Source organism: Anoplophora glabripennis, unplaced genomic scaffold (genome assembly GCF_000390285.2).
Source record: "Anoplophora glabripennis isolate ALB-LARVAE unplaced genomic scaffold, Agla_2.0 scaffold1697, whole genome shotgun sequence".
In the NCBI taxonomy this organism is placed as follows: Eukaryota; Metazoa; Arthropoda; class Insecta; order Coleoptera; family Cerambycidae; genus Anoplophora; species Anoplophora glabripennis.
The window spans coordinates 35,585-41,840 of NW_019417775.1; positions in this window are offsets into that span (position 1 = coordinate 35,585).

The following is a 6,256-nucleotide window of genomic DNA, read 5'->3' on the forward strand; positions in this document are numbered from 1 at the left end:
TGTTAATTAACATACGAGGCATATCCATAAAGTAATGAGTACCCAATTTTTTAAAAATCAAAAGGGCAGTATATTTATGAAAAAATTAAATATTCAGGAAGGTACATCATATACAATTGTTCGACATAGTCGCTTTCAACCTGAATACACTTTGTGAGCCGAGGGATGAGCTTTCTGATACCTTCATCAAAAAAATCTACTGCCGCCTCTCGGACCCATCGCCGGTAGACAACCTTTTCTCATCCATCGACACCTTCAGAGAAGAGAAAAGATGAAGAAAATCAGGGACTGTGAGCGGGGTGGTTGACGATGTTCCAACCATCTGAATCCAAGAGTTGCTTTGTGGTGTTAGCTGTGTGGAGACGTGCGTTGTCATGCAACAGGCATACTCCCTTCTTTAACATTCCGCTTTTGTTCTGTAGTGTTTTCGGGGTTTCACAGTATTGTGCAGCATTAATTGTTTCCCTCTGGTAAAAAAAGTCAATGAGGAGATTCCCAAAACATAGTTTGCATGATTTTTCAGGCTGAAACAATGGTTTTGAATTTTTTCGCTGATGGTAGACGGATCTCGCGACTGCATTGATTATTTTTTCATGTCAGAGGTGTAGTGGGCCACCTATGTTTTGTTGCCAGTCACAATACCATCAAGGAATTGTTCTCCTTCCAATTCGAAGCGCTTGAGAAATTCCCTTGAAGATGTGATTTTGTTGGCTTTGTGTTGATCTGTGAGCAGTTTTGGTATCCACCTCGCACACAATTTTACGATAACCAAGTGTTTCAGTAGTGATTTCATGCACAAGAGATCTAGAGATTTTGAAAACACTAGGTTTATCTCATCTAAAAGTCAATCAATGATCGCAGCAAAACATTTCTTTTTGTTCATACACTTTGGAGACTAAATTAAAAAAGTCAAATATTGTTGAAACTAAATGTATCAAACAATAACAATTAAAGCACTTAGAGGCGCTAATGATTTAGATCCAAAACTTTTTAGGAGCAGACTTTGAAGTAAAAAATATTAATCACTCGAGGTATTAACGAAAAAAAAAAAATTGCAAAATTTAGTTAAATTTTATAAATTCTCAGATACGGTTGTATCTGCAAAAATGGCAAGATTCAGTTCTATCATTACGTTAATTATTTTGAGGGAGAGATTCTAAAATAATGTAATTTTAAAGACAGGAGTAACTTATATCCTGTCTGTAATTATTTAATTATTTGTTTTTTTTACATAAATAATCTCTCACCAAAAGTATCAGTCCAACTCCTAAGTTGGTTTTATAAATTTAGTTTTGCTTAACTATAAATATTGCAAATGATTTTTTTTTTATTACATATCGAAAGTAGTTTCAGGAATATACTGTTAATAAGCGAAATTCGAAACGGTTAAGCTGCTAGGGCTACTTTTGCAAATGTCCTTCGAGGGGCGGAGCCGCGCGGAGCAGATCGATTAGTGAAAAAATGAGAGCTGCTTGCGAATCACAATTTGAAGAGGAAGGTCTCCTTTGTGGTGCAGGCATTGCTGATTAGGCAAAAAATGGAAACTTAAATATCCATGAGTATCAAAAAAATCGCAGTTTTCGTTTACCGCAAACTTCAAACTCATTTTTCTCACAATGAAAATTTTTCAATTTTCCGAGTTTATGCCGGTGATTACTTAACGAATTTTCAACCTATCGAAATAAGAAAATACGATTTTAAAGGAAATTTAATTAGCTAATCCACTAACCTAAAGGATTTTGTTAAAAATAATTATTTAATAACTTTTGTGCAAAAACAATGAAGAAACTTTTGTAAATTTTTGTCAAATGTCCGGCCATTTTGTTAATAAATTTTTTTTATACTTTTAAATTAGGTTCATTGAAGTGTTACAATAACAAAATCGATTGGTATGATTAAGAATGATAGTGGTCGTGAAATGTGGCATAAATGAAGATAAAAAAGCAATGAAGTACATTTCAATTAATTTAAATTTTATCATAGAATTTTTTTAAAATTTTTTCTTAAACTACAAATAAAATAGTGACAAAGTTTCAAATAAAAGTATTGTAGTTTTCTCAAAAAATAGATTCCTGAAGTTCACATTGATTTTTTGCAATCTATACGAGGATGCCCCCTTAAGGAAGTAAATATGTGAACCATTAATTTACAATTACACTACAGGCACTATATTACCTGACAAGTTGTTAAAGTTGTGAAATCTTCACTATTTTCATTCTTAAAACTAATTGAAATATCACGTGATGTTTAGCATTTTGATTAGAACTTTGGGAATGAACACAAAGAGGTTTTTGAATCTTTAACAATCGTTATGTTATCTTGCTTATAATGTAATCGTGAACAATTATGTATTGTGTCAGTGTCAGACATACAAATATCTGACTACAAAGGCAAAATTAAATTTATAAAATCAACCCCGTTACTTTTGCTGCAAGCGGTTATTTATTTAAATTTTCTTTTTCTTTTCATTGTGATAGAAAGAGGTAGAAATATCCAATTAAGTAAACAAGTAAAAGTTCAAGGGTTTCAGATTTTTGCTGAATATTAATAAAATAATAATTTCAGATTATAGATAATTAATAATTATTAAAATATCACCATAGTTCCAATTCCAAAATGTAAGTTTTGCCCGTCAGTGCCTTTTATCACTTTCGGCAAAACTGACAACTATATCTTCAGGCGCATAGCTCTAGGAAGGGGGGGAGGGGCATTGCAATTGAACATTGAAAATATTCTGGTAGAGTCTGGAGTCTGGAATTGTGGGGAGGGTAGCAAAGCTACAGCACTTAGACCCCATTGGGTCCCTTGTATATCCTCCCATTAGAGAGATCAATCCACCTAAGCCGCCAACCAGCCTATTACAGTGAAAAAGGTGGTGACGTTGCTCAGGGGGGGGGGTCTCTCTAATATAGGCCATTGAAGGCCAGCACTCTCCCAACATGGACTCTCTTGTTGACGGGACGGTAGTGCATTCACATAGTAAGTGCAACACCGTCTCGTCTTCCTGTTGACAGCCCCTACAAAGAGGTGTTCCACACTTCCCCATATTGTAAAGGTGTTTCCTTAGGCAACAGTGTCCAGTTTGAATACCTGTCACCAGGCGAAGATTTGACCTAGACATAGCCAGGTATTTTTTGGCTGTGTCTTTGCTAGGATACACTAAGAACTCCTTAGCAAAGTGACAGCTGATCGTTTCATCCCACCGTTTCATAAATTCTTTGTGGGTGTTTTCCTTGATAATTCCAACAAGTGCCGACAACGGAAGCACACTGGAGGGGCCATATTCTGGTAGAAACTTGATGACTGTCGAGAAAGATGTATTATTCATCTCTAACTTAAAATATTTTTAAAGATACACATGCTAATAGAATGTTAAAATCAGAATTTTCTGATATTTTATATCAGTTTTGAATTGAATCTTCAGGCAATTTCATGTTTGGGTAAATTTTTTTTGTTATCGTCATTAAATAACAAAAAAATTATCAAATTAGTTATCAAAACGAAACTGAGTAACTTGGAATTAGAAAACGATAGAATTGTGTACTCGAATAAACAACCTGTTTTTCTAAAAACTGCGTTGAATTGAATTAATAAATATACCTCTGTAGTAACTAAAGTTGCAGAATCAACTATAGATTTAACGAATTTGTTCCCAAAATGCGTTTACTTTTCATGATATGTTTAAACATAGAATAAATTTATGTTGGCATATTTTGTAAAATTTTTAGTGACTCTGCCACCTCTTCTACAATGTCCAAGGAGGGTCAAGGTACTTGGTACTGGTCTATACGATCATAACACAATATTGTTTTTTAACATAAGTACTGAAAATTTTACAAAAAATTCCATGCGTTATTATTCATACACAGTATTTATTACCTTGAAGAAAATTAGGAAAAATAGAAGTAGTAATTTTCATGTAATATAACTAGTGTCTCATACCAAAAAATGTTGCTAGTTTAGTTTTTTTGACATCTCATTTTTAAATATTTAAAACATTGATGCATTGATATAATTTATAAAAATAAAATGTGCGTATTGTAATGAAGTAAAAAAAATGTTATATTAATTATTATATTATACATTTATGAATATTAACTAAAATGAAACCAAAAAATCCATCAAACACCACAGCAGTGTTATTATTCTCGCATGCTTTAATTGCCTAATAATTTGTTATGCCAGATATTACATAAGATGGAAATAAATTCTTATTAAAAAAAAAATGTTATATTTTTATTTTGCAGAATAAATTTTTAATAAATATATTGTTATTTAAATCCTACCTAGCAATTTTGGCTTTTATGCATTTCTTAACGGAATGAACCATTTTGATTAAATTGGATTTTTTTTATATTAAAAATGAAACGAAAATATATAGATTCCTTGTTTCAAAAGGATGAGTGAAGAAACTGTTTTTATAAACTTATTTTTGAGAAATATCTCGTACTGAGGAAGTAGAAATGATTGATTACACTGGAAAAAGCGTATAATTTAAGGACAAGGTTAAAAAACTGTTTTTATGGTGGTTGTAACTTTGAGTGGGGGTCATATTTATACAGAGGCTTCCTTTGACCTTTAGAAACACAAAATAGATGATTTTTTCAAATTCCGTCGTAAAAACTTAATTAACACATGAATATTACAGTGACAGCATATGCAAGAATTAAAGTGCATTTTAAAAAACTAATTATAACTCGGATATTTATTTGATTAAAAAAAAAATCAGATTTGTATTCAGCGGAACACGTACTATTACGCTAAAAAACTGACCTTCACTTAAAGTTACTTCCTGTATATCCATGACTGTTTTTTAAATCGCACCATTAGTTATCTTAGAGATACAAAGTTGGTCAGATGAACGCAAAACTGCAGAATTTAAAGACAAAAAGCTTGCTGATGAGAAATTTCACCTACCTTTTATCGTTTTCAAGTTATCGACGAAAAACAGAAAACTTTTTTTTTTAATCAAAAATGGAAAACTTTTTAGAGTTAGGTTAGTTATTGTTAGGACACCTTTTTTGTGGGCAATTTTAGGAATGAATATACAGAAGAAATAAGTACTTCTTAAATGCTGATTTAATGCTTTTTTTCAATCATTGCAGATAGCAGGAATTCATGAATGTATCGAATTTGTCTTTGTCCATCTTGTAGTTTCTGTAAACAGTTTTATCAATAGCCAAAGAAAATTATTTTTAAATTTGGACATTTGGACAAAAAAGTAATTTACAAGTTATTTGTGCTATAGTATAGGTATTTATTTTTTATTTTTGAAAAATTAGACCTTTTCAGGAACAATTTTTTTTACCCAAAGTGTTCATTTAATCAAAATTCTACAAGAGGCCCAAAAACTTCCAAATGGAATCACTTATCAGATAAAAAATAGTTATTATTGCCAGAAAGAGGAAAATGTTATGAACGGATATTATCACCATACATCAATCTTGTAGGAGTTGTAGGTTTTAAAAAACACTGTATAACACCAAAATGTGTAGATTGAATGCAAAAGTTCACACCTCAAACGTAATCCAAATCGATTAATAGGTATTCGAGTTATTTACAAAATTTTGAGGCCATCTAGCGGCCAAACGAAGCAATTTTCGATATAGGTAAATTAGCCTAGATCTGCCTATTTTAAGTCGACAAATCTGTAGTCTTCCGTTGTACACATTATTTTGGGATACCCTGTATTTATTATGGTACTTATTTGTATGAATCGTCTGTCAAATAAAATGATTATTTGAATGAGTCATTCTAGGAAAAAATCAAAACAATAGTTTTATTTGTAAATGGTTTATCCAAATCTGCATAAAATTATCTGCAATGTTAAATATTATAAGTTACCAATAAAATTTACCTGACAAAAGCGTTAAATGCATAGGAAATAAAATTAATTCTTTCAGATCTATCACATTATACAAATATTTTTGAGTTCACGACACTTTATTTATCCAAAGTAGCAGAACAACTATTTTTTATTTTGTTTTTGTGATTGACTGGAAAATGTCAGTTTTGTTATTTTTTAAATTTAAAAAATTATATTTACTCTGCGTTTCATGTACTTAAAAATGTGTTCAAGTTCATTTGGTGTTTATTTTATCTTTAATTGCAACTTCCAGCTCTTCAAATTTGTGGAAAGGATTTTTAAATACAATGAAAATCTAAAGGTGCGAGATCAGGACTTCGAGCAGGTCACAAATTCTTAGTGTTACGGTATCGTTCTCCATTTATTACTTGTCGAAAAAAAAATTAGGCC